At 48.2% G+C, this 27450-nt stretch overlaps 1 protein-coding gene and 1 long non-coding RNA gene across 5 annotated transcripts in view; one reads left to right on the top strand and one right to left on the bottom strand.

Moving 5' to 3' along the window:
• Positions 1–27450, top strand: part of MED31 (mediator complex subunit 31) — a 277258-nt gene that overhangs the window by 71462 nt on the left and 178346 nt on the right. The gene's annotated exons all lie outside the window — the stretch shown is intronic.
• LOC142604548 (uncharacterized) overlaps positions 1–27450 on the bottom strand; it is a 119347-nt gene that overhangs the window by 12854 nt on the left and 79043 nt on the right. For 3 of the 4 annotated variants that reach the window (XR_012838414.1, XR_012838415.1, XR_012838412.1), the window contains exons 2-3: positions 19635–19837; positions 18377–18719 (exon numbers count right to left, since the gene is read on the bottom strand). This is a non-coding gene — a long non-coding RNA (uncharacterized LOC142604548). The remainder of the gene's footprint in view (positions 1–18376; positions 18720–19634; positions 19838–27450) is intronic. The other variant, XR_012838413.1, reaches the window with a different exon arrangement.

Here is a 27450-nt window from a genome sequence, read left to right as displayed (position 1 = left end):
TGCTGATATATCAAACCAGGGCGGATCTGAAAGCCACTCACTATATATATTCCCAGATGTTTACTATGCATGTATAGAGATAGCACTTAAAAATTAAAAGTTGCACTTCATTTAGAAACAGCCGCCAAAACCTTATAACTTTCATAACCTGTCTTGTTGAGAAAAGGATGCATACATCTTCAGTCTAGAAGAAGACAGACCAGGTGAGAGCCATACTAGACATCGAGTGCAATAATTTTCCTTCATTACTTACTATTGCAAATGTGTGCCCTTTCTTGGAGGGAGGGCAGGATAATTTAAGGCTTATTCTTTCACTGCTTGCCTATATTATCAGAAATTATCTTGCCCGGTATTAAGGACTGAAGATTCCTTTCCATACCCAGTGGGCAAAATGTTTTAAGCATGCACATTTAAAAATGGGAAGAAAGGAAGTCAGAAAAAAATTGGGTATGCATTGCTGTAAGAAGTAACTGCAAGGAGAATCACAAACAGACTCTTTTTTCCTCTTGACAGCCAGCCCTGAAGCAATAAAGAGGAGAAACACTTCCATTAATTTCTGCTTGGAGAGATCAATACCACAACACCAACCAAACCAGATCCTTTTCTCTCCTGATCCACTGCAGGGCTGGGCAAAACTCTGTCACTGGAAACAAAGCCGCCCCGTGCTCCAGCCCCCCTGTGTGGTCACTGCCCTTTTTCGGAGAAGAGAGCTCGCCGCTATCGGCACGACATGGCAGCCGTCCCTGTCGCGACAATGTCCTGTCGCTGGTTGTGCCGTGCCGTGCTGCTGCCCTGCCCGCACGCTGCTCTGCTTTCTCTCTCATTTACATTTGCTTCGCTTCATTCTTAGCTCACCACTTAGGAGCTTTGCTCTTTCTGAAACAGCACAGGAATATAAAATAAATAAAAAGGCTGTTAAATTAAAGTCAAAGTAAGGAAGAGTTACGCTCCCATTCTGCAACCAGCTGGCACAACGGGAGGAACATACCGGAGCAGTAACCGTTCCCATACCTCCCCAGGAGAAGGAGGCACATACTCTGCTGGTGTGGGGAGAAACGGAGGAGTGCATTTCTGTAACAGGAGTCACTTTGGCCCCGGTCATGCAAAAGATCGGGGTTTTTTTTGTCAGAACACAGAAAAAATCTTCCCTTTTTGAACTCATCACCTACAAATTGCAATTTTGCTCATTCCACATAGAAAATTATATTTGTGTGCTGAATGTGGCTCGCAGTCGTGCAACATACTAAGCTCTGTCCCACTTCAGCTGGCCACGAAGCCTTCCGCAGCTGAAGCAGAGACACTTGCACATGTCCAGCTCTTTGTCTTGCTTGTTACATTAATTGAAACTGATGTGGTGGAAGTTGCAGGCAGGGAATTCATCACACTCTGCATGAAGGCTGCTGCTCAAATGGGAACTGATCTGCTTTCAAAATGTCTTGCTTTAATGTGTCTAGTGATATTTTGTTAAAGAAAGAGACATCTAGTATTTAATGCTCTTCATCTTTTAAAAGTGAGCAAATACTTGTAATTAAATTAATTATGATAATCATGCAGGTGTCTCATGTGTGCTGTAAGTTGGGTTTTGATTTCTAAGATATTGCCTCTAAGAAGGAAATAGTTTATTCCTTTGTTCTGCACTGCTTTTGATTGGAAGGACAGTGAATAATTAATTACAGCAATATTACAGACTCGTAAATGACTACAAGAAAATGACAGGTTCTCCCTATGGCCCCCCCCCGCAAACGGGCTGTTCCTCCTGGAGGCACGGGACGGGCTCTGGCGAACCCCCAGGCAGGTGGCTCTCTGCTATTTTGAGAGATGAAAGAAGTAGGAATGGTTTCATCAGGAAAGTGATCTTAAATCATGCAAGAAATGCCAAGCGGTTCTCAGTGCACCTTTACCTCGGAGGTGGGAACTGCAATTTCCATTTCAAAAGCATTTCCACAGTTTTAAAGTAGGTTCTTCCAATTAAGAACAAAACACTACGGTTTCCTTTGAATTTAAATTAGAGAAATTCAGGCCATTCTTAACAGCTAAGTTTACTGAGCAGTGGAAACCACACGTCCATCTCCTGTTAAAGTACCCCATGTACATCTGTAAAGGAAAGGAATAAAAACTCCCCAGCCACCTCTCTCAGTGCAGGCACTTCATGGATTTCTGCAAACAGGACACTGTCTCATGAGAATTTTGGCTGCTTGAGGTCCCAACCGGGCAGAGTTGGATAAACTGCAAGAGTGGATAAAGTACAAAGGAACACAAACCAGGATTATGTGCAGGTATTCCCAGAAATAAAAGCAGAAAAGTCAGCACTGAACCTGTTTCCCTCTGGAAGCACGATGGAGGATGCTTTCCAAAGCCCTTTGGAAGGGGTTGTTAGAGCAAGAAAACTGGAAAATGGATAAAATGCTAATTCACTACCCTCAGGAAGACCAGACAGGTGACATGCAGGCATGAGAGAAGGTCTCTGGCTTTGGCTGCTCATTTCTTAGCCCTGGCAAGCTCTTGCCTGGTTTTCCCAGCTCCCCTGCCCCAGGAGCAGGGTGCTCAGCACCAGCACATCCTGGCTGCCCAGGAAGAGGAGAGGCATTGGCAATCAGGTTTGCAACACTGGAGGAGTTCCCAAAGAGTTTCTGCCTCCTTCTCCTAAAAATGTTGCAGCTCAAAGTTGCATCAATAGCTCAAGGGAGTGGGACAAACAATGAAATGGACCTTCAATGAGAACAGCCCAGATCTGACACAGTTACTGAGCAGTGAAACAAAATAAATAAATGACCTTTAATTGATGCTGGAATTGCATGGTGTCCTCACGTTGCTCAGTTTTAATTTCTGAATTAAGAAGTCTCTCTTCTTAATAGTCACTCGTGGCAACTAACTGTTGCCCTCTGCTAGTCCCATAAGGTGCCCAATAGCCAAATTATCACTTTATTCTTCAGTAATAGCTGGACTCTTTCAAAGACAGACCTCGGTTCAGGGAAGGCTCATGAAGAAGTTTAACAGTACATTAAGTGATGCTGAATTACACAGGAATTTGCATGGATTTGCATTTTACATTTATATTAATGCCAGATGAGTTCATTATGATTCATCTAACAATAATTAATGCTAAAGTAATAAGTAATGATCATGATATTACAAGTGTGCCATAATGCTGTTCAGTCTCTCCCCTATTTTCTGCAAAAGCAGAGAATTGGTTACTATCACTGGCAATACGACATTGTTCTCCTGTTACCATCCTGACTCAGGTCTAACGTTTATGAGACCTTCATGGGTTTTCTGTGAGCATACGGCTGAAAGTCTTCGCCAATTAGCATCCTTCCAGGATTCAAAATAGCTGAAACAATCCCTCATGGTCCTTTTTCATTTGTTGGTTTTGCTGCCTTTCCCCTCACCCCGGGGGTTGCTAGTGGCTCCCACAAGCTCAGCCAGCACATGAGCGTGTTCCTCTTGTCCCATCTGAGGTCCTAGTTCTGTCAGAAATGTCAACAAAACTGGCCAACAGAGCAGATTCCTGATTCACCTTAGTGAATTTGTCTGCTATCGGTGGTCTTTCTTAGAATGTAAACAGGTCTTCTGGCAGTACAGGTCTGACTTAACTCGCTGTCAATTTTTTATGCTAATGACTTGACTCCTGTACATTTAAAGGACGTGGCCTAAAATTTGCTTTTGGTAGGAACACAGTTTGAAAAAAGATCTGAAAAAAAATCCTGTCCTCATAATTCCTGTAACAGTGATTCTGTTTCACATCTTTTGCTACATTATTTTGCTTTCTTAATGCTGCTTTAAACCCCTTTGGCAGGAATGGCTAATAACAGCTTGGAAAAATTAATATGTATGTTAGATGGAAACATTCTATTGTTTCCATGGATACCAGTGCAAAATCCCTTCTGTGATATGTCTTCCTGCAAAATGTTTAATCGGCAGCAAGAAAGCCAAATACCTGTAAATGGAGAATGAGCTTAAAAAATCCTATTAGACCGTTCAGGACATTTCTCTGGGTCCTGCAATGATGTGCACCTGGCACGTGCCAGCCGCGATGCCTCTTGGTTTATTTGGGTTTATTGTTTGTTTTGTAGTATCCGAGGCTGCCTTGTCTTAGAATGAACTTGGGGAGATCAGATTATTTTCCTTGCTGCTGGCCCCTTGGGGATGCTTATGGTTGAGTGGGTTTCCACGCTGACGTTGCCCTGGGTTCCATCGGGCCGGCTGTGTCAGCGTGTCACTCCGCTGGTGGAGGCTGGGGAGAGGAGAAGCCTCGTGCGGTTTTTTTTCCTCTGGGTCAGCAGCCAGGGGCTGTAGTGTCTGTTTTGTTCCGCAAGACCTTCAACAGTCCAAGGCAAAGGCTCTTTCTCTGACATTCCTGCTCTGACTTTTCCATGGAAGGTTTTATAAAAACGCCTACTGGGAAAAAGGAGATTTTAAATAGATTTCGTCTTCTGTTGAAGAGCATTCGCCTCTTCCCCAATATGTTTTCTTGCTTCAGATATCTTGCACTGCTGGCATTTCACTGAGACCCCACCTTAAGCTTCAGTTATTAGTGATTTAATGAAGAGTCTTTTAATTATAACAGCTGTTGTTTTAATTACCAAAAGCTTTATAATTAGACCACCTGCACAATCCTGCTGCTAAACCAGAGGCTCAGAAACCCTCCTGACATGGGTTGAGCTCATGGGGCAGTCTGTCCATCCGTCTGTCCGTCTGCTGCCCCAGCAAGCAGCCACCCTTTGCTTGAATCTTCCAGGAAAAGGAAGAGGAATGAGTGAAAGCAGCTGGAACCACAGATGCAACCAACCACCACATCATGAACACAGAAACATTCCTCATGCTAATAAATATTAGGTGTATCGGTTTGTTCATAACCATAAATAACTGTGCAAATTTGTCACGTGCCTATTTCATAGCTCTTACTACTGTTTTAAGGGAATTTACCTCACACCCCTCTTTCAAGCAATCAACTCAAGAAGTTGTTTGGAAAGCTTCTAGTGATATCAGGAAAGGATGCTCTTCTAACACCTTTTAATTAGAATGGGGGAAAAGTTTTAGACAGATCTATATGCTTTTACAGCAAACCTTGCTGTGCACAGTCAGTACCATACAGTCAAGACAGTCTCTTTAATTTTGGGCCCCTTTCTGAGTTCCTCAGGAAGTTTAGACAATTCAACATCCACTTGCTGGAATGAAAAGTTAACATTTTGGAAATTCTCTCCCAAGTTAGAAATGCTGAAAAGCTGCATGTCAGAAATGTTAAAGGTAGAACCTTTCAAGAGGCACTGAAACTGTGATTTCAGAGAAACTTTAATTTCAGTTAAAAAAAATAAACTACCAGAAGGCAAAGGACATTTAAAATGGCAGCCAGTTGTATTTGCCAGGGACAGTCAGCCCAAGGCAGAAGGTCCCCGTTTGGTAGGGCAAGAGTGGTAGAGCAGAAACACTCATCGCTCTTGATGAATTAAAAGATGCTTGAAGAGGAGAGAGAGGGTTTTGTTGTCCTGTAATTTCAATCAGACGCTATGCTGCCCTCCTTTTGCAGACCACGGTGCTGTGTGCTGCCTTCTCTTTCCAGATGGGGCTTACACTTAGGGGTGAGGAGAGATGGCTTCCTGCATACAGCAAGTATGAAGCAACACATCAGACAGCCCTGCCCAGTGGACACGGCACCGGTCCAGCCGGCGGGACACTCGGTGCCTGTCGCCAGCTTTGCAGGGTTTGGTCCTTCTGCTGCATCTCCCCATATTTGCAAAACACTCTGAGACTGGTGGAGGGGAACTGTAAGAGAAGTATTTTCCAAGAGAAGAACTGCCTATTCAGTTACAGTTATCTCAATTAAATTATGTCCTGGAGTGAGTGCTCAGTTATTCTGACAGTGGTGAATTTCAAAATGAATTTGATTTCTTTTTGCTGGGCAATATTTCCTCTTGGGCTGGCAGGTATTCTGAACTGGATGCTCTCTTCTCCCGGCTGTTATTTCCCTTTTCCTTTCGCACCACTAATGCAAGCTCAGTGTCCAAAGAAGGGGAGAGTCTCCTGACAGCCGGTCCAGGCGAGCCAGAGGCAGCGGGGGCTGCCCTGCACAGCGCTGCTGACCCCAGCCTGGCCAAGAGCCCCAGCACCCACAGGCAGTATCCACTCCCCTTCCACACGCAGCGGTTTTGAAAGCCCTCCTGCACAGGACCAGGCTCAAACCTCCCTGTGTACATCCCTTGGTTGCATATCAGCACAGACTCCATCGGTTGTTTTAGCTGAGTGTGGTGAGTAGCACTTGACAGGTTATTGACTTGCAGTGATACACTTTATTAAAAATCAGGGGGGACCAAAGCTCTTAGCTCCTTATTAGAGTGCAGACTTGTTAGGAAAATTTAGTGATATGAAAACTATTACAGTATCCACCAGAAACAGTCCTTCTGAGACATTCAGAATAGCAAAAGGTTAAATTAAAACTTCCCTGCTGCAGCATAATCAGGAGATGGCCAGGCACAGTCTCCATGTTATCATGCTGTGCGTGCTTAAATTAGAACAGCGAAGTGGATTTCATATATATATATATATATATCATGAAGATACTATAATGCATAGACCTGCTTCCCCTCTCCAAATGGCCTTCTTTTTCACTTCTGACTGAGTCTGAAACCGTTAGAGCTTCATTCAAAGCTCACTGAAGAAAACGTGCCTTTCATATCAGAAATAGGCTTCGGATGGCCCTACAGTGCTCATCTCTGAACGTTGGCAAAATGCTGGTTAATGCCTAGTGATCAGGAGACCAGTACAAGCGCTCACAGACGTGTCTAGTTACAGACCACAGGTACCATTCACAGCATGGGAAAGACACCATCAACCGATGCAAGGAGGAAAGCCTTTGAGAACTGGACAAGGGCCAACCTTGAACCGTCTCTGCCGGACACGTGCTATGCCTGATGACCGTAAGCACAGCTCAGTACAACAGACGGCACCTACAGCAGCAGGTGCCAAAAACATGACCCAGGGAGACGAGCCGGGCTGTACGGCGGCTGTGTGTCTGAAGGGAAGGACCACAGGATTAACCATGCCTTCCCTCTCTTCGCAGAGGCACTGGCCTCCGCAGCCCACAGGCATGGGTCAGAGTCACTGCCAGCGCCCAGACGGAACGGGCATCATGGTGCACACAGATTTCATGAACCCAACACATGGACTGGACCCAGAAAATGTAGATAGTTATATACTATTTATACAGAGCATTTTCTACGCTTTATTCTATATCAGCATTGAGCCGGCTGGGCAAACCCAGCACCATGAGCGAGCACAGCTGAGCAGCGATGGTGGGTAGCGATGAAGACAACTTTCTCATAGTCCACATAGCACAAACTCATCTGAGACTTCAGCCCACGGCACCGTTCAGTCTGAAGATTTGTCTAACCCAGCATGGGAGCTGAACAGTGTCAATAAACAATTAACGTGCTCCCAACCAAGCAATTACATCAATGGCAAGTGGGGAATTCCAGCAGACAATGCAGTTACTGCTACGTGTAACTACTGCAAGGCGGAAACACCAAGTAAGAAAAAGCTGGGGTGTTTGCTTCAGCAGTTGCCTCTGCAGTGGAATTGGATTCCGTGGGAGTTAGGAAGTGAGTTTGATTCAAGGTGAAGACAACACTTAGTATTACAAAACTTTGTTGACAAGAGGGAAGAATGTTTTTCACCGGCGGTACCGCTATCTGTGTAAGAAGGAGCTCACACTGTTTGCCTGCCTCAGGAAGAGGATAAGGCGCTAGTGGAAGGGACCTGGAGCAGGTGCTTTACTTATAGGACAATTAGCTTCTGAGCTGTAGGGCAGCAACATGGCAACGAGGGTAAAGGCCGTATAAATCTCACGAATATTTTATTAAGGGTATGTTTTAATGGGAGGAAAATGAGATTCAGCACAATGGAGTTTGTCTGCGGGTGGCACTTCTGGTCTCTCCTCCACGCTTCTGCCAAACGAGGGGCTGGGATGAAAACCTGCCACTGTTTTTGGTCTTCTGTGGAAAGCAGGAGCTCGCAGCCCTAAGGCTGAGCCCGGTCTGACCGCAGGACGCTCAGCACTGCAGAGCAGCCAAACCCCAGCACAAACACACGGGGAAAAGCGAGTCGCCCTCCAGCTGGATCGGCACCCTGACGCTTCCTATGTGTCTCTCGTGCTTAATTACGAGTCACATTGCACATCCTGCTTGAACTACTGAGAAGAGCTGCTTAGCTCAGAAAATTCAGAATCCATCCGCTCATTATGCCAGATAAAATAACTCTCACTTCAACGGGAGCTGACACGGAGCCTAGAGAAAGAGCAGATCTGTGAAATGGGGGCTGTTTGATCCATGCTTTGCTAGCTGTTATATCAGCTCCTCTCAGGAGATGAGAAGGAATATTAGCCAGGAAATTACTTTCCAGTTAGTTCAAGCTGTGTTTTGCAATGCTGATTGAGGTGGAAGGTGACAGAAACAATTGCTAAATATCAATAATATTATGTACACAATTAAAATGCAGCCAAGAGTCTTTTAATACAAAACAAAATGAGGTTGTGAGCCCGTGCAGGCATTCAGTGATGTTGCTAGGTTAAATCTTCAACTCAGTGGAATATTTGAAAATATCATTTTTGCCTCCTCCTCCAAATCCCTTTTAATATTCACAACTGGCTTCTCTGTGAGAGATTTCCAGCTCTGAAAAGTTGTTTGAGCCAAGTAGCTAAGGATTATCTCTAGTAAAGCAATGTTATTCAGGACAAATCTCTGTAGACATGTTTACTAAATAACTCTGATATTTTACAGAATAAATTACATTAATTACAACCACAACAGCAACAAAAATAGGTGGTGAAATGTTTCAGTCATGGCCATCATAAAGAAAAAAAAAATCAACATGGAACCTTCTTTTGGAACAAACACTCGATGTCCCAGACAGGCTTTTGTAACTTCCGAGTTTGTGAAAGAACAGACACAGACAGAAAAAGCAGCGCAAGGAAGAAGGCAGAGTGACCCGGGAGGGACCAGTCGAGGCCGGGACGCGGGGCTGAGCAGTCAGACGGGGCAGGAGATGCTCGGGGGCCGCCACACAGCCATGACCACTCGCTGCCGGCCAGACGACAAGCGGCGTTTTGCAGACAGCCATGTGCAGCCCCAGCCGAGCGCTTTGCTTGGCTCCCCGGTCCCGCCATTGCCCTGTGGGTTACGGTGCCGCTTTTGGCAGAGGGGTGCTGGCGGCCCCATGCCACGCTCCGCCGAGGAGCAGAGGAACTTCTGTGGGCACAGACGAGGCCAGAGGAAACCCCCCCTCGCCCACCAGCACCGCTGAGAACAGGATCCTTCTGGTCTCTTGCAGATCTCCCCTCCCTGGGCTTCGCAGGCACCAGCGGCCAGGAGCAAAGGGTGCTGCGCGTCCCTGCTGAAGGAGCAGCACGGTCCTCGGGCCACGCCATTGCCAGGCACAGCTCCACTCGGCACGCTAACTGCATGCCAGGAGAGGATGTGCTTGGCTGATGGTAAGGGAGACAGTTTTCCCACAGAGATATTTGTTCACTAGGTCTGTTCCTTCTTCTGTCATCAATCTAGTGGTTGACTTTGAGCAAAGTCATCGTCCCTCTCTGTGCATCTGTTTTTCTGTGGGTACCAATCTCTGACTGCTTTACAAGGCACTTAGAGCTACAGATGGGAATATCTGGCTTGGCTCCTCCTGTCCGGCGGGGAATTTACAGCAGAGACTGCTGCGTGTGCCTCGGACAGCCGCAGGCTTGAAGCGGAGGGAGTTACGGGGCTCTCCAGACGTTGTCTAACATTGAGGTGCTTCGTTTCTAGTGATGGGCTTGGAAGCCTGACTTTTAACTCTTTTTGAAAACCACAGCCTGTGCTTGCTCTTGCAATAGAATAAGGAGAAACCTTTGTTTTGGCTGGATCCTTCTGACATTTTCAGTGACAAAAATAAATTTGATTTGCACAAGCTCTGAAGGAATGGGAAAGATGTTATTTCTAAAATGTGCGTGGTGCTATTGGATATGATAAAAGACTGAATGAGTCAGTAAATGTAGCAGTTTAGTAGCTTAAAAAAAATAAATCAATAATCATGCAGCAAGATCTACAGTATTGGAACAGAAAAACGTAGCTGAAAGGCTGCCTGTCTGGGAAAGTTAACCCTTGGCTTGATCAGTCCCTTGCCTGGGCAGCAGCGGGGCAGTTCTTCAGTGAGTCACATTCATCCCTGGGGGGGTGAGATCAACCGATCCCCGGGCTGACAAATGCTAGTCTTAAAGAGGGAGAAGAGGCAAATTCTTCTCCCCACAAGTGCATGAGGATTTTATTGGCTCTCGCCAGCTGTTGGCTTCAGCAACTGTCCTGACTGCGGTGGTGACAGAGCCAGCACGTGAAACAAGGGGGAAGAGTTGTCCCTAAGAAGAAATCTCACTCTAGTGTCAGGCACGTGAGTGAGATTCATTTCCCCTCATCACCCTTAAACACGAGTGGAATCCAGAAAGATCAAAGGAACTCCTTTTTAGGGCAACATCACCTCTTTTCCAAATCTACCACATCATCACAAACATGATGGGAACATTGATATATGTAGAAGGCTGGGTAAAATCTTATAAGTTATCTAGATTTACTTGCTAGTCTGTAGGAAGGAACTTATCTCACCAAGCTATCCATGAATTAATGTATTTGTCTCATTTTAGTTGCCTGGGCTCCCTTCATACGCAACAGAGAGTGAGACACCATTCAGGGAGCTGTTCATTCTGCCTATTTTAGTCACCTTTGTTTGACCCAGCTCTGGTTTTAATCATGTGAAAATGCTAGGAACAATGCCATGCTAATAAAGGATATTTTAACCCTTTTTTCAGACAAGGGTTGGAGTCCCATTTCTGATCTCAGTGCTATATGCACACAAGGTTCATTGATGCAATCTGTATGTAGAAGAATTTGGTCTTTGGACTTCTCCTGTGATGGCATAATTCTTCCCCTGCCGCTCAACATACCCAAAGGGAAAACAAAAAGCTCCACAAATTACAGGCTTCCAAGTTGCCAGAGAGATGGCTCAGAAAATGAGTCCTTCTTCAAAAAGGAAAGAAAAGAAATTGTTCCTGCTTGGGAGGGAAAAAAAATCCAAAAATTTTTACTAACTCAGTAAAAAAAAATCAACAAGAAAGAGATTTACATGCACATTTAACTTTGAGTACATAAATAAGGGACTACTCTTGCAGAAAAGGCGACGCGCAGCGTTTTGCTGGGCGGAGGTCTAAGTCCAGCTGCCCCCGAGGGCAGCGACGACCCGGCTGCGTTGGGAGAACCCGGGAAAGTGGGGTCCTGGCCCCGCTGCGGCACAGAGTCACTCCCGAGTGACTGGGCACACTCACCCACTAGGAAATGAGGAATAAAAGGCTGTGAAAAGCACGAGGATTATTTAAATTATCTGCTTCAAGATTTACAAAGTAATTTCTGCCAGTCCTAAGTCAGGCATACACTGGCTCCCTCCGACTGTCGCTGCAGGGGCTGTGTCCTCCCCCAGCACTGAGCCTTCCCCCCGCAGAGCCTCCCGCAGAACTGCCTTGACCACCACCAGGGACGAAGCCGCAGCCACGCTGCACGTCCACCGCGACGCGTTACATCTGCCCCGACAGCGGCTGCCCGAGCTGGGACGATGCTGCTGGTCTGACTGGATGTGCCTGGGCCTGGTGAGACAAGTAGGGCAGGAGGAGAACAAATTCCATGTTGCTTTCCACCAGCTGCAGTGACACAAAAAAGAAAAGAAAGGACAAGGCTGGCCGAGGGTCTGCTGCGCAGAACTCGGGGCCTCCTGTCCCTCTCAGCCCCTTGATTGCGGGAGAGGCAGCACCAACGCAGCCTGCTGCGGGATGAATAATTCATAGCTAGCACTTCATTAGCAAAAGCGCCTTCTAATCCACCCTACAGGCTGCCCATGAACGGGGTCGTGACTTTCCTCTCAGCGGTTTTCCACACTTATTTGCCACGTAACGCCGGTGCCTCTGCAGAGCGCAGGGGCATCGCCCCGGCCCCTCGCCCCCGGAGCCGGCAGGAGCCACCCCCGCCACGGTCCCAGCCCCCTCGCACGGGTGCAGGGTCAGGGCCACCCACCCGGCAGGGCTGGCGGCACAGCCCCACGGAGCCACACGGCATGGCCCTGGGGACACGGGGGGACACGACCCTCCCGGCACCGCTCTGCTCCGGGCAGGCTCCATCCCCTCCCGTCCCTCCACCTGCTTTATTCCTGTCCTCAGACTCATGTTCCCACCACCTGCGACCATCACCCCAGTGTCTAAAGGGGCTTCAGGGAGCACACTACCACTGTGATTGCGGAGGTCCTGAAAAGAACTGAAACACTGCCTTGTAAAGTAACGCCAGACCCTGACAGGGCTGTTGTTTAGCTCTGTATTTCCTTCTGCGAAAGCACGCCAAGTCGTCTGCTTGCCCGTACCGCAGAGCCCTCCTTGGCGTGCAGGTTGGGAACTAGCACCCAGCCGAAATTTCCAACTCTAACGCAGGTCAGAACACTCTGGCAGGAACAGCTTCTGGCTGGTCTTGGTGCTGCGCCCAGGAGCTGGCGACTACAGGCGCACACAGAAAAGAGCTAAAACACCGAGTTGTTCTTTAGAGCACCGAACAGCAGGGGTGACCTGCAGTTCCACCTGAGCCGCAGGCGAGGGTTCAGCTCTTTCTTGTTTAAACCAAACACTTCCACACATACGTTGGACTTCTCCTTACAGCGGTCCGAGCAGAAGATCGGCTCCCACAGTCCCTGGTCACAGGCTGCCTGTGGGACACTCTCTGCTTTTTCTTGCAGTTGGAGTTGTATGAATACACAAGGGTTTATCCTGCAGCCAAAGGGTCTCTCGTGCATGGAGTGGGGGGTCCTGGCCACTTCACACAAAGCGTATTCTCAAAAATAGTCTAGCTGGCTTTTAATATTCTGGGTCTGGAAGATGCCTTTCAGTCTAACCACAAACAAGTGTTACTGAAGTAAAAATCCCAGAGATGCGATTTCATACACACACACAGAGACACACCTGTGTGTACATCCTGGGACTACTCGCCCAGTTGGCAGGCTGGGCTGCGGGCTGGCAGCTTCTCATTGTCTTGCAGAAAAGCAAACAGTTTGGACAGGGAAATTTAAAGGGTAGCACGGCTCCCTGCAGCAGAGGAAAAACAAATGGCCATAATGACAAGTTACCGCAGGATGCTCTGACTCAACGGAGCTAGGCTTCTTCACTGCTTAAGTTATTTCCAAAGCAGATGTTTCCTGTGCGTGATTATTACACTGGTAAGTGCAGAACAGAGTAGGGAAGGCAGATGTTATCTTGACCTCTACTTTCAGGAGCATGATGGCTGATTTTTATTTCTGGCACATAATCTGAATGTATTCATCAAGGAGAAGATGATGGGGAAAAAGGACAGCAGCAGTGATAGCAGCTGTACCCCCCCAAAAAAGTTGCTTCTTGTTTGTCTGACTAACGAATACAGAGGAAAACAAGAAATGACCTTGAGCTCCTTCCACCTGCTTGTGCATTTATTTGGTTTATTTCAGTATTTCCTGTTTTTTTTTTTCCTGACTTTCCACTTCCTCTGCACGTTCAGAGCATCCCAGGACACACCACTAAGCACTGCCACCACGACTGCAGCACAGGAGCTGCTCCGGCTGGCGCAGGCACTGAGCCGCAGGCAGTGCCTGGGGAGCCCGGGATGTGAGCCACCAGCCTGGGAACTACTCTGATCCCACCACTGAGCTGTCGGGGGATGATTTCCAAGATTAGCAAGTCACTGGGGGCCTCCGAGTCATGACCAAGGGACTCCATGGCGGGGGATGCAGAGGAGCCCTGTCCCCAGCAGCCGACCCGTCCCCACTGCCACGCCTTCCCCCCCGAGCCACCATTGAGCTAAACGAAGAGCCAGGCGGTGGCCACACTGCGAGAGCATCGTCTGCCCCTTCCCTGCCAACGCATCTCGGGCCACGGTGGGAGAGAAATTGCTTCCGAGGAAGGTTTGTGCCCATCATTTTCAAACCGTTCCCATGAGGTATCCCAGGCATGCTCCTTTCTGCACTAAGATGGGGTATCACAAACAACAAGTCACTTCTGAAAGTATTAATTAATGTGTTGATTTACTAGTATCTGTATTTCGGTACTACTAGACACCCACCTGCACAGGTGACCCCATCTGAGGACTGGCTGCTGCTGTCACCTGTGCCCCTGCCACCCAAAACACCTTGGCTTGTGTCGCCTCCTCTTCGCTGCATATAAGCATCCGTCCCACTGCACAACAACGCACTGCTGGGAGGGGGACGTTTAATAGGAATGGCTGTGATCCATGCTGCTCTAAGCAGGAGTTGCCCCTAAGCTTAACGAGATGCAAAAAAAATCAGGTTTAAAAAAAAAAGAAAAGAGGATTTCAGTCAGCACAAGGTCAACCAAGTCAGAGTTCCTGTCAATGTAATGAAGATGGAGCAAGGCAGATTTAGATAGAAGAGAGAAGGGTAAAAGCAAACTGCTCAGAGCAAAGATGACGCCAAGATTTCTGGTCTCAGGACTCTGGTGAAGGTCTAAATCCAGAGAAGCCAGAGGAGTGACTAAAGCTGGCAAGGGGAGCAAGTCTTTCCTCATTAGCAGCAGAGACAAGACTGATGCGGCCACAAGGACCTCAGCAGGATTTCACCTGCCAGGAGGTGCCCGTGGTGCTCCCTGCCAGCTGCCCGGTGCAGAGCCCGCTGCCCCCCCGGCCCCTCCTGCAGAAACGGGTGAAACCGCTGCAAACGCTCGGTGCATCCACAGACAAACCGCGCACGGTTGTTCAAAATGAAACGATTCAGCCTGAATTATTTGTTCAGTTTCAAAGCTCGTGTGCCAGCCGAGGAACATCCTGATGGGTATTATCTGCCTCAGGTCTGACGCGTTTAGCAAGGAACCACAATCGTTATTGTAAGGAGAGGCATTTAGCAACACCTCCAATTAAAAATTTCAATTGTCTCAAATAAGCACCCTAATATGGATTTAATAAGATTGCCTATGTTAATTATATATCCATTTACTGTTAAAAGAGCACTAAAGATTTAATAAGAGATAAATCCAGATGTCTTCTAATTAGCTGAAAGCTGCATGAAGTATGAAGGGTGAAACTCATGCCTGCGCCAGTCGGTGTTACTCCCGTGCAGAATTTGACTTCCACTCAAACCCTGGAGGCACAAGTACTACGCTGGTCTTGATCTGACCTCATTGCACAGAAGCAGACTTCACTGCAAATGCATAATGACCTTTTCATCAATACCAGATACTTGCAAAGAGATTTTTTTCAAATCAATTTAATGCTTCACCTGCAATTCAATACCAATGTAATTAGATCAAGATTATGCATATTCAGCTATTACTCACTTTGACTGCAGCTGCTCAGCTACATGATATTTGAACAGAAGAAAAGAAAACAAAATTTCCCTTCAACATATGAATGTAAATGTTAAATTCTAATGGGTATTTTGTGGCGGACCATTTTTAAACATTTTACATGCATGTGTTCATTTGCAATCAGGCTTATCAGACATTGTGAGGTGTGAGACAGAGTCCTGAAAAAAAGACAAGGAATCACGGATCTACGAACTGTCTTCCATCCCACGGCTAGGCCAAGAAAATATTATTTACCTTGACTTTTAAAGGTCTAGACAATCTGTTGCAGAGCTTTCTGAGCCAAGAAGACTTTTCCACAAGGGGAACAAGCATTCGTCCATGCTTCAGATTAAAGGCTTAGATTTAACTGTCTGTGGGATGGGAGCTCTTGTTTTGCTGGACTGGGATGGTTTGTACAAGTACCTCGGTGCAATGGTGCAGAGCATAGGGAACAGTGCAGGGCTGCACAGCCCAGTTCAGGATGGTGTAGTTTACCCAAAGCATTTGATCCTTTTGTTCACAAAACATTCCTCTGCAGGGTGGGAATTAAAAAAAGATTAAAAAAAATAAAAATCAATGCCTTACTGCAGATGTTCTATGATTTTAATCCTTCTCTCCCTCCTCTCTTATAATTAAATATATCACTTTGTCTCAGTTTGGATTGATACAAATGCAACAACTGCAACTGTGCTAATCACTGTGAGCATCCCCTCATAAATACTATTAATTGCTAATATTACAAAACAGAATAGCTATCACTTCTTGCCTGGCATTTTTTTAATGATCATTTGATTTGGTGAATCAATTTTTGCAATAACACATCACACTAATTAATCGTAATAAAATCCTTGAAAATCAGAGAAGGAGAGAAGACAAAAGAACACACAGGGTGCTCAGTTAGCAAAGACTGGGTGGAAGAGATGGGCTTTGGGTGAGTTATTTACAGGCACTAAGAGCCTGGCTGGCTAGGCCAGAAAGCAAAGCACAGGAAAGCAAGCTTCTCATAGTATAATTAATGATACAGAACTAGTTGTAATATAGGAGTGTCATGTATTACTTTTGTGATGTAAGATGCTTGTTGTAGTGATAACGATAGGGCATCAATTATCCTTTTAAGTTTCTTTGCCTCTGATGGGTTCATTTTCTTTGCTCGCTTGCCTCCGTTTTAAATTATTCAGCTGAATTTAGAGCTCCTGAGTGGAATTAAGAGCCCCGCAGAGCTGACTTAGAAACCCACGCAGGAGCCCTCCCCACTGCCTTCCTCCTCCCCGCCCTCCTCCTCCTCGCCTCAGCAGGGCGACGCGGGGGTCCGAATCGGAGGGCGCAGACGGGCGGCTGCTCCGCGGGTGCTGCAGGCTGCGACGGCGGGGACGGCGCGGGACAGCCCTCACCATAGGAAACCCTCGAGCCTCCGTGTGATGGTTGATGCATTTGCCTCCCCTTGAGTCAAATTATTTGCTCGTGTAAGAGGGGTCTAAAGTGTTTCAGAAGAACATACGGATGAGCTCAGATCGCTTGCATAATTTTGAAGATTTCAGATTAGGTCCTTAAGAAGGACTGGTATTTCTGAAATAGCATGCCTCTGACCCCAGCACTGAGGAGTGTAGGTGGTCTCACCGTAAAGCACAGTGACTTTATTTAGACCTCATGCAAGTGAAATTTAGTCACATTACTCCAAGCAAGCAGGTGTTAGAGAAGAGTTTTGACTTGAATATCAAAAACATCCAAACAAACCAGTATTTGTTAAACAAAGAACCATTCAGAATAAGACTAACTCATGTTAACATAAAAAGAACGTGCAGGGGAAAAAAGAAAGAGAGAAAGCAAGCAAGAAAACTTGATATAAATCAAGTCTAAGCACTCCACCAATCATCAGCTCTCTAAATCAAGAAATCTGGCAGATTTTCCAACTGAGAATCAATCTTCCTGTCTCTGCAGTAAATACTGTAATCCTTTTTCCAGCATGGTATAGAAAATGTAACTGCCACATTCAAGATTTAGTGAAAAATATTCTGCCAGACTGTTTGAACTTTGCAGTTCCAAATGTTTTTAAAGAAGAGGTCAGAAGAGTTAGCATGGCTCTATCCTCCTCCTCTGTCCAAAACAGTTTGGGTGAAAAGACCAGATCTCCGGCTGATATTATCACACACGTGCAGCGCAGATCTGAGCTGTAGTTACCCTCCGCACGCCTTTATGCCTATAGAGCTTACTGCAGCTCCAACTACGCCGTGCATTTGCCGGAGAAGCCCGTTTCCTTTGCCCTCCCGCATCCCTGCTCTGCGGCAGGGCCCCACCTGCATCAGGGGTGGGTATTTGAAGTCACGGCATCTTCTAGGACCGTGCTGGGACATTGTGCATGGCAAAGCCGCCGCACTCAGTATGGTCACACCTACGCTGCTGCTGAGGCGGGTCCATGGAGCCAGCCATCCCCCGGCACCCCTGGCCCAGGGGGCACTGGACCACCTCGTGTGGACCAGGCTGACACACAAGCAGTAGGGACGAGCAGGGTCCCCGGGCGCACCGGAGGGCTGCGCTGCCTTACAGCTTTTGGAGAAGGGATCCCTGTAGCTTACAGGCTGGGCTGGGACTCGGAGCATCAGACATCCCGGCTTTGCCCCTGCCCTGAAGAGGTTTTAAGCGCAGAGAGGACAGGCAAATCTTAGGCTCCCGTCATCCCAGCGTTTACTGGAGAGGGAGCGGAGATGCAGACAAAGGAGGTAACTTACCCATGTCAGTCCCTGCTGGGATGTTTGTATGGCCCCAGCAGAATGACAGCAAACCAGCACTGCCTACCGACACAGGCCCATCACCAGCATAAATCATCGGACACACAAACACCAATATCCTGCATTTTCCCCTGCAGTAATGGGACTCAAATTTCTGTCTTTGCAAAGCTGTGAGTAGAAGTGCAGCTGCAAGTAGAGTTTGTATAAAACCAAACTTGACCCAAGTTGCCGTCATTATAAATTTTCCACAACTCAGAGCAGATTTACTTGTGCTTACCTCACTCCCCATCTGTCAGACACCTAGATCCCCGGCACCTCAAACTGCAGGAGCATTTTTTCAGGCAATCTGGAGAAGGTCTTCTGATGGAAGCAGAGACTGCTATGACATCAGGACTTTGGATCTTTTTCCCTCCTCCCATCTTTGACAAACGGAGCTTTAATGATGCAATGAACTTTGTGGAGTCCTCCAGGAGATGAGAACGCTCCTGCTCCTGCTCCTGTTCGTGCTCCTGCCCTGTCTCCTGCTCCTGCAGCAGTGGTACCCATATCCAGAGCCCGAGGAAATGCGCCTGCCAGCTCAGCCGACATCCCCTCACGTCCTGGGCATGGCAGAGATGCTGCTGAAAGCACAAAGAGGTCAGGGTGGGCAAAAGTATCCAAAAAGCAAGGACGGGGAAATAAGCAGGAAGGCAAAGCTAAAATCACCACTGGCCCTGCACTGCCCCTGCCTCCCCCCCCTACTTCAGAGCTGCAAATCAAAAGCCCAACCCTCAGAGGACCAAACTGGGATAGGAAAGGATACCGACTACAGGCAACATCATTGGCAAATGACCCCTTAATTCTCAGTACAACACAGTAGTTCAATGCTGCTAGCATTGGAATATGTTCATGCAACAAGAAATTCAGGTGATTTCACAGAAATAGCCCTGAGACAAGAGGTAAAGGAAAAAGTCTATGAGATTAAGAAACTATTTAAATTAATAAGTCACTGAGACAACTGAGAGCGCTGAGGTTTCACTAGAATTTCTAGGGGCACTTTAACAGCGAATCAACAAAAGGTATTCTTCTCTTCCCCCATTGTTTAAAGGCCATAAGACTTCAGCACATGCTTATAATGAGGCCAACTCGCAAATGTTTTGCTGGCTTGTAGCTCAGGCTGGTGTTGTACCGATGCTCCCGGGCTGTTAGTGTCATTTATTAAGCTGTAAAGTTGGCAGAATTGCAGTGAATTGGGATCCCCTGGAATATTAGAGTTCTTGACACTTTGTGTTAACACTGGTATCCTGGCTTAATTCCAGTTTGTTTAATCATACCCCAGCGTTCTGAAGTCCCCCCACTGTTAGCTGGGGAGGACGACCTCCCTTTGCCCCTCTGTAACCGTGCCCTCGTCTGGCTCGGCACCGCAGAGCAGCTGCAGCATCCAGTCCCGGGGGCAGCTGCATTTCAGTGGTGGGTGAAGTTGCAGCCATATATATACCATTCCTATACCCACCAGAGATTTTTTTTAAAGCACGTGCTTCAAGACGAGAGCTTACATAAATGGAAGAATTACACTGTATATCCATTATACACTCGGAGAGAGGGGCAGGCTCTGAGCAGGGATGTTAAGGAGAGGCAATGTGAAGAGCCCAGAATTCAGTCTCGAATACCCCTCGATGTCGAACAAAGAGACAGATGTTTTTCGAGCTGGCCTGGCAGGTAGGAGGCAGTGAGTTGAGACTGAGCTTCCTCACTTGACCTTCAAGGGAGAGAACCCATATGAATAAAACTTCAAGAAATACATGTTATCACCAGTGAGGAAAAAAGGAGGAGAGGACAGGTTGTTGCCTTCCTGTTTATCCTGTAGTCTCTCTAAAAACTTATAATGAGAGCTCGGTTCAGTCTGGTTTATAACAAGAAGTAATTTGTATGCCAGAGAGAAAAGCTGAGGTTTGATTTTCCTTCAAAGTATATATGATACAACAGCAAATGTGTCTGTAAAGCAGCAGAAGGGGACCTGGCAGAGGATTTTTTCCCTACATTGGTAAAGATGGTTATTCTTTTTCCAAAGGGATATATATCTTTGTCTCAGTTTTCTGCATGCGTTTTCACTTTCTCAGAGGCCCAAGTAACATATTTAATGCGAAAACGCTGTGAGAGTCTCCCTGGAGCTGCAGTGCCGAAGTGTCACCTTCCCTTTCTGCCCACGAGCTGGGTCTGCTCATCACCCCATCAGTCAGGAATATGCCCCAGCAGGGAGCTGTCTAATGTTCCTTCAGATGAATATGCAGTAAAGATGGGATCTGAGCCGGTGTCCAAAAATCAGCAAGAACAATTTCCTTTAAAAATTAATTACTGCTGACATCTAATACAATTGTAGCATGCAGGCAGACACCAGCAATTAATTAATCAGCAGTTTTCAAAAAAAGAGAGTATTGATTTGTTGTTCCTCATAAACCTGGAATATTAGATTGAGGACAAGACAATTACATAAAGCAAGGGAAGAAAATTGGCCTTCATGAATAAGACAAATGGAAAGGAGTCTAGGTGTCTCTGGTTTTCTTACAAGATACCTGCATCCCCATCAGGGTCACTGCACCAGAAAGGCATGTTCAAAACAGCTAACTCATTCTTCTGAAAAAGTCTCTGCAATAAATAAATGAATACATAAAAAAATTGAACAAGCCATGGACAGTGCTACTGAACTGGAGCCTCTGATACACACCCAGAAGCCACGACCCCCAGCCTCTGAGGGACCACCTCATCTCAGCAGCTTTGGCGAAATCATCCTCCAAAGCGACAAGGGAGGAGAGGTTCTGCCGTCCCCTTCCGCAGGTGGGGGGGAGCCGAGAGTCTCGTCCGAGGTTACAGAAGAAGCCGTGCTACAACAGGGTTTTGCGTCTGCCATCCCAGCTGCAAGGCTGACTCCCTAACCCTTGGCACGCCTCTCTCCCTGCAGCCGGCTGGATCGTCCTGGCAAGAAATTAAGCAGAAATCACGCAGGTTGCCAAGGTATAACCTTGCACAAATCCTTGCTGCAGTGTCCAGGTACAAGGAAACGAAGAGGCAGCAGGAACTTTAAAATCTCATGAGCAGGACCGAGCACGGCAGGGTGTCACGACCCAGCAGGTCCCCCTGCAGCTCCGGTGGCAGTGGTCTGCAGGAAGGCAAACAGCATCTGAAGGATTCTGTTCCCACAGAGACCCTGGGACACACACTCTCCCCGTCCCCCACTCCGCTGCCCAGCACAGAGCCACCTTGTCGCTTCTGCCACTTGCTGAGCAGCCGGCAATGCCACTGCCACTGCTCGCTGAGCAGGACCTGGCTGCTGCACACAGCCTGGGGTGAAAATTTCCCAGCAGACCTCTTCTCCATCAGAAAACGTCAGCCTCTCAACTCTGGACCATTTTCTGCAAGCAATTTTGTTAAATTCTCTCGTTTCCCTGCAAGCCTCCTTCCCTTCCAGACAGCCGTGGCACCTGGGATCCCGAGATGGCACGGCCAGGGTACCATGCTATCAATCACACCCTGGTTTTTCCTGGAGCAGAATTGTCTCTTTTTAATTACCTGCCCTGCACGTGACTCCATCATTCCCAGTCACACCTCTGCCTCTCTCTCCATACGTGTTATTTCCCCCTCATAAACACTCTTTCCCATGAGATGGAAGCTCCCCTTCCGGTTGCCTCCGGTGTAGGTAGCGGCAGCGGGAGGCGGGGTGCCCAGCCCTATCCCCCCCACTGCTGCTGCTCCTTTCCAGTCACACTCCCCGTGCCCACCTGCACCAGGGAATTGGTTTCCAGAGGAAAAAAACAAGCCTAATTAGTACCTGTCAAAAGCTCACATTTTTTTCAGCTGCCTCCATAATGAGGTCGCTTATATTAGAACTACAGAAACATAAACCAACACATTTCAGGGAAATCAGACATGGCAACAGCAAGTCCTGTTAAAAAGGATTTTTCAGGTAACTTCTGCAAGAAATCTCGGGGTTCCAACATTTCTCAGTGACCTCAGAGGGGCACTGTACTTCTTCAGCTCTCTTGTACCTCCCCAACACGTTTCAAAGAAACATTTCTTGTTCGCAGCTTTAGCTTTATATTTGAAAAATATAAATTCAAGGAGAATTTAAAATTAAGTGCAGGAAAGGACATGTGCTTCCTTCTCGGAATGCCTCCACAAAGCGTTCTGACGTTTGAGGCATTATTTGGAGGTCTGACTGAAACAGCTTCACTGATTCAACAGGGGAAAAAGGTTCCTGTGGAAAGATGCTGCCCTCCCGCCTGCCCCCACGCTCTTTGGCAGCCCCCCGCACCAGGAGGTGGGGAGGGCGGCAGGGCCCAGGCTGCCAGCCGGCACCAGGCATCCCCGCTGCCCCGGGCACGACTCTGCCCCTTCCCCGCCTGTCTGCGCCCGCCGCGGGTCACTCGGCTGCTGCCGGCTGCCCGGCCTCTGCCTGCCGCCCCCCTCTTGCAAACCGCATGGAGGTCTCCAAAGGAAGAACACGTAATTTGAGCAGTGAATATTGACTCTGATTACACGGCATTCGATGACAACGCAGTCGTGCACGTACAAATCCCAGTGAAACAAACACCGGCAAGCTCTCGTGCAGGCTGTTTCCATGGATGCAGGGCAGAACTGCCTGCTGCAGCTAGTTGGCTAAAAAACCACATTCTTTGGTCCAGAATTTCACCCTTTCTCCCTGCAACTATGCGTGCGGTTTTTAAGCCATCAATTCCCATTTCTGTTCCTGCGGCACGTTTGCCCATAGTGACGAAAGCGGTGCTGTGTGTGTGTTTGGGAGCTGTCGGGTGCGTCTGCGCCTTCTCCAGCTCCCTCGACGGCTCCGCTGAGGTGTGCTTCCTAACCCCCCGCCACGAGCGCACTCCGCAGCTATTGCAGTCTGCAGCAGCAGCGTCTCTGCGGCTCCAAGCACGGCGCTTGCTCCCGTTGGCTGGCATTACGTGGGGTTTGTCGTGCCCAGACGGGACATCAGACATGTGCAGAGAAGCGGCAGAGGCAGGCTGAGGGGATGGCTGGGCTGCTGGAGTTGAGGAAGCAGCTTGTGCAGCATCCTGGTGAAACGAAACAGCTCCAGCTCCAGGAAGACAATGAAACTTGCTGTTCGGCGGACATGGATGTCAAGCCTGCGTTAACGCTCAAGTGCTGCAGAGCGTGATCTGCTCCATGGGGCAGGCGAAGCCTCAAGCAGCGCGGTGTGAGCCGCGGAGGGGGAGCACCCGCCGGTTTCACAGCCAGCCTCTCAGCCTGGCAAAGCCAGGGAGTGCCACGGGAGCTGGGGGGCTGCTGCATTTCACACTGCCCGAGGAGCAACTCAGCGGTGAGCAGAGGTAAAGGCACCTAACAGTGGTGCAGGTACCTCACTGTGCTGAAATGGGCAGGACCGCCTAAGTAACTATGGCTCTTAGGCTTTGTTTTCCAGTCTAAGTCTTTCTATATTTCTGCTCTGTGGCCATGCCTCCATCGATATGCAATGATGCAAGTAGTGAATGAGGCTTTTAAAATATCTGACAGTCCTATCCAGTGATGCCAGACCTCTGGAAACGTGTCTCTAAGGAGCCTCAGTGAAGTAGCATTCTCCATACCTGCATTTTTAAATTGTCATTTAAGATCTGCAGTCCCTGGGACACCCACAGTTGCACAATTAGCCAACCTCTGGGTTCACATCCAACTTAATATGGTGGAGATTTTCAAACGAGTCTTTCAATGTCACCTGCACTCCACAACCTCCATCTGTTCTGCAAACTATCCCCTGGAGACTGAAAACCTGTCACCTCCCTGATTTACACGACAGGCCAGGGAACAGGGACGTGATCGCTTTGCCCGTTTAGCGTTCAGCATACTGACAAACAACCCGGTGTTACATTTTCAAGGAATTAAAGCCTGACTTGGAAAACCAAGGCTTCATTAGCAGAGGTTGTTTACCTGCTGCCAAGATGAGGTGGCTGTCCACCCTGCAAGCTGCGGTGGGTTTGGTCGGGGAGGGTGCTCAGGCACGGGTGCTGTGTGGGCACACGTCAGCGCGGCTTCGCTGGGTTTGATGAGTGTGAGAGGGACGTGCAGATTCTCAGCGCTACAAGTTTTTGGTACAAGTTCCTGAGGAAATGATTCTTCTTTAACTTTGCTGGCTGGTAGGTCACCTTATAGCCTCGCCTCTTCATCCTCCATCACAAACCCTTTTAATACATTTTTATCCCGTTGCCCATTTTCCAAGGAATTTGGCAAGAACTCCAGGGCCTCTGAGTTGCCGAAGTTCTGACAAGTTTCACCCCAAATCAGCCTGTTGGTTGCAGAGCGGGCTGACCAGCAGTTCTGGGTCAAAGGAAATCCTCCTCCCTGGTGCTGCTGCTCACAGAGGTGCTTTTTCCCCAACTGCGCTGATCTCTTCCCCAGAAGTGCTTTTCCCTCCATGATTCCTTCCAGGCTGCGTGGGGAGCACAGGGGCGACTCCACTGAGCTCAGCGCAGGGGTGAACGCGGGGGCAGCCTGCGGCTGGGCTGTTCGCACGTGCAGTGCAGATGCGTACACAGAATATAGCACCTGAAACCACAGCGATCTTCTGCTGCAAAGATTAGCTACCGCTCACCCAGCCAAAGACAGAGCACTGAGGTGGTGCAGCTGCCTGAAGAAGTGAGAGGGGAACAAAAGGCACGGGACAGGTGGGGTCCCCGGCAGCGCTGAGCGGGGTGCCTGGGGAGTCCCCCGCAGACCCCCGTTGCCACGATATGTGCCAGTCCTTGAAAACTACTACGAGGATGCACTCTGCTATAGGAACAGCTCGATTGCAGCAGTAACTAGCTACCATCTATATTATAGAAATACCCCTGCTGGGAAGCGTAAAGCCAGAGCAGCCTAATTAGAGAGCATTTGAGCACTCCCAGGCTCAGCATGGCTAGCCTCATAATTTTCTTGGAAAGTCATATCTTCCAAAGCCAGAAACACATTTGAATAGAAGGCTTCCCTGTATCCCTTTCCGTGGAAGCCTGCAGCGGTCTAAGGCTCCCTGAAACGACGGTGCGTTTCCAGAACGACGCAGGGCCCCCGCGATGACCTGGAGGTGTGCGGTGGGAGCGGAGGGAGCACCAGGGTGGGCAGGTTGCACTTCAGCCCTGGCGCCTGCACATTTGGAACAGAGGTCCTGCTGGGTTCCCTGCTCCTTTTTCTTCCTTTTTATTTTCTTTCCTGTTGAAAATAAAGTAGTAAATAAAGCAAATACAGCTGCTCTTATAGCAGCTCAAGACATCTTGTTTCTTGCCTTTTTAGAGGTTTAAGCCTAGCTGACAAAGACTGAACAGCATCTGAACCCTGTGGGATGCTTTCACCCATCTCCTGCAGCACTAGGAATCTCATCCCACCTTTCCCGGAGGTGCGAGTATCTCCTTTCAGGAGCACAGCCCTTTTGCTTCTGCAGCATTTGGGCAGGGTATCGCAGTCAGAAGACACATCTTGTGCCTTTTTCCTCCAAATCAACATTTGAGTATCTTGTCTCTACAATCCGCCCAGACCATTTCTTTACAAGCCCGAGGTTCAGTCCTTCCTCCATAACACCTCCTACAACACCTGCAACTCTAAACGCAAAATATTGTTTTCAGAAGCGACCGAGGTGGTTTTGGAGGTGGGAACAAGAGGACGATTGTCAAATACACAATTTCCAATGAAAAGCCTCCATCCCCTGCTCAAGCAGGTCACCCAGAGCAGGCTGCCCAGGACCCACCACCAGTTGGGTTTTGAGTATCTCCAAGGATGGAGATCCCACAGCCTCTCTGGTCAGCCTGTTCCAGGGGCTGACCACCCTCACAGTAAAGAAGTTTTTTCTGATGTTAAATGTAATTTCCTGCATTTTCATTTGTACCCATTCCACTTGCAACACTGGAAGATAAATTTTGGAGTGCTTGACGTGTGCTCAGATTGCAATGCAGAGACAGCAGATTTACCCACGGGACTTGCTGTGAAGGAGCAATCCAATCAAGGGGAGTGCTTGTTTTCACGTCACCTGCAGAGACAACCACTCTTCATCTACCCAAAATAATCCATGCTCCGAAAAACATGCTGTGAGCAAAGCTAATGGGCAGATAAAAACCAACCCGCCTTTGATTGCATGGGCGGGAGACCTTTGTTTCTCCCAGGAGGGAGAACAGGCTCTTTGCAATGAAGAGCACTGGCACCTTTTGGTCTGGCCTGGCGTTTTCTGTACACCACCTCTGGAACACGAGGAGCTGGCGTTGCCTCCCCGTGCCCTACAGCCTCCCTCTGCACCCCTACCGGGGCCACGTTTCCATCAGGAGACCCTGGGGCCCCGGCCCGCGGTGGCGTGGCTGGCAGCGAGCAGCCCCCCTCCCTCCTCCTGCCGAAGCGAACAGCCCTGACCAGCAGCGCTAGGCAAAGCGAGTCATCTTCTAACATGCCCGTCTGCCGTTATCACGGCAGGGCTACTGTGCCCCTGCTCACCCCGGGACTGCGAGAGCGCACATTAAAACTGCCGTGCGCTCAGAGCTGCGCCGTGTGCGACGGCTGTGCCATATCTGATGGCTGGCTGTTCAGAAATGGCATCAGAGAACAGCAAAGCTCCTGCCCCCCAACACCTTGTTAAAGCCACGTGGACAGACTATTTCTGACCCCCAAATACACTAACCATCATTACAGTTCTGGGGGCAGGGACGTTTCCCTGCCAGCGAGGTGCAGTGCGGCACAGCACCACAACCCTGCAGAGGCGGAACGCCGGGGGGACCCCGAGCCCACCCCTCCCTCACGGGGAGCGGAAAAGGTGCTTGGTTTGGCCTCAGTCTGCTTGCTTGTATTGAGCAGATCTGCTAAATCTGAACAATGCTAGCATTGCTCCTAGATCTCCCGCTCCAAAGTTTAAATGTTATTTAGGGGTGAGTCTCCTCCTTTGGCAAAGGCCAGCAAACGGCTCCTGTAAAAATCCTCAAAATAGGGACAAGATGTAAATTGATCTTAGGGTTAACTCAAGAGAGGTAAATGTCATTTTCAGGTACGAGCTTGGCTTCCTATTATGGTCAGAGCAAACAAACACACAGAGCGTTTACACTGATCGGTCTTCCCTCATCTTTTGATATTCTTCGTTTCTGTGTACACAGATAATGCTTAAGGATTTTCTCCAATTAAAGCTTGCACAGCAAAAATATGGTTTCCAACAAATGCACTTCCAGGGAAAACAACTGACCTAATTCCATGCCCTAAGTTAGATATGTGTTTAAATACCCTATGGGATCATAGCCTCAGTTTCTATATTATGTATTTTTCTATAATTAACAAACAAATTGAGAAAGAAAAATAGCCAGCTAGGAAGCAGGACAAAATACGAATGGCTCTTTTTACCCTGTGTTGCAATTGCAT

Source organism: Balearica regulorum, chromosome 19, assembly GCF_011004875.1.
Source record: "Balearica regulorum gibbericeps isolate bBalReg1 chromosome 19, bBalReg1.pri, whole genome shotgun sequence".
NCBI lineage: Eukaryota > Metazoa > Chordata > Aves > Gruiformes > Gruidae > Balearica > Balearica regulorum.
Note: the sequence above shows the minus strand (reverse complement) of the source record. Positions and strands in the feature narration are given on the sequence as shown.